General features: G+C 43.0%; 1 pseudogene; it reads right to left on the bottom strand.

Annotated features, from left to right (window-relative positions):
• Window positions 1–254: 254 nt before the first annotated feature.
• LOC116532320 lies at window positions 255–846 on the bottom strand (annotated as a pseudogene).
• Window positions 847–1,523: the final 677 nt, after the last annotated feature.

The following is a 1,523-nucleotide window of genomic DNA, read 5'->3' as shown; positions in this document are numbered from 1 at the left end:
AATGTAGGAGAAAATGTTAAGGGCAGCCAGAGAGAAAGGTCAGGTTACCAACAAAGGAAAGCCCATCAGACTAACAGCAGATCTCTCTGCAGAAACCCTACAAATCAGAAGAGTGGGGGCCAATATTCAACATCCTTAAATAAAAGAATTTTCTTTTTTCTTTTTTTTTTTTCCAGGAACATGTGCACTTTATTGAACACCATTGTAGAAAATTGTGTGAGGATAAAGGGCTGATATGAGAATTGGCTTGGGGGCAGGGCCAGGAATGGAAGGTGGAGTACATGGGAAACAGGTCACGAGCAGGGCCCCTGGCCTGGATGATTCCTCTTGATCTATTGATAGAGTTGCAAGATCAATATTGGGATGATGATCAGCAGAATGGGCATGATGATGCCCCAAATCAAGGTCCAGATGTTCAGGCACTTGGTGGTGGAGGCATAGGCCTGGGCCCCAGTCAGGTTGCCAACCATCTTCCTGTCCCTAGACTTCACAGTGTAGGTGAATGCTATGAAGCCCAGGCAGCAGGAGTTCATGAAGTCAGTGTTGAACAAGGACCAGATGACATGGCTGGGTACGAAGGTCTCACTGGGGATGTGGATCACAGTGGATGTTGGGGGAGCAGGATTATGAGGCACCCCCAGCGCAGCCACCTCATGTTCCTCCTTGATCATCTCATAGTTGGGGGGATGATGAGTGTTGGTGGGAGTGAAGAATGTTTGGACAGTGTGGTTCATGGTGTCCAGGGAAGACCAGCTGTGGTCAGGTGGCTGGAATGGTTGTCAGTGGGCCCTCCCTTTCCCCACTAGTTTTGATTTCTCAGCCATTTTCTTTTCCTGGCATTTGTCAAATCCAAGAAAAGAATTTTCAACCCAGAATTTTATATCCAGCCAAACTAAGCTTCATAGGTAAAGGAGAAATAAAATCCTTTACAGACAAGCAAATGCTGAGAGATTTTGTCACCACCAGGCCTACCTTAGAAGAGCTACTGAAGAAAGCACTAAATATGGAAAGGAAAAACTGGTACCAGCCACTACAAAAACATACCAAATTGTAAGGACCAGAGACACTATGACCAACTGCATCAACTGACAAAAAAACCAGCTAGCATTATAATAACAGGCTCAGATTTACACATAACAATATTAACCTTAAATGTAAACAGGCTAAGTGCCCCAATTAGAAGACACAGACTGGCAAATTGGATTCAGAGTTAAGACCCATTAGGGTGCTGTATTCAGGAGACCCACCTCATGTGCAAAGACACACATAAGCTCAAAATAAAAGGATGAAGGAATATTTACCAAGCAAATGGAAAGAAAAAAAGAAAAGCAGGGGTTGCAATCCTAGTCTCTGATAAAACAGACTTTAAACCAACAAAGATTAAAAAAGACAAAGAAGGGCATTACATAATGGTAAAGAGATCAATGCAACAAAAAGAGCTAACTATCCTAAATATATATGCACCCAATACAGGAGCACCAGATTCATAAAGAAAGTTCTTAGAGACCTACAAAGAGACTTAG

Source organism: Sapajus apella, unplaced genomic scaffold, assembly GCF_009761245.1.
Source record: "Sapajus apella isolate SASKATOON/1434 unplaced genomic scaffold, GSC_monkey_1.0 scaffold75, whole genome shotgun sequence".
NCBI classification, from domain to species: domain Eukaryota; kingdom Metazoa; phylum Chordata; class Mammalia; order Primates; family Cebidae; genus Sapajus; species Sapajus apella.
Note: the sequence above shows the minus strand (reverse complement) of the source record. Positions and strands in the feature narration are given on the sequence as shown.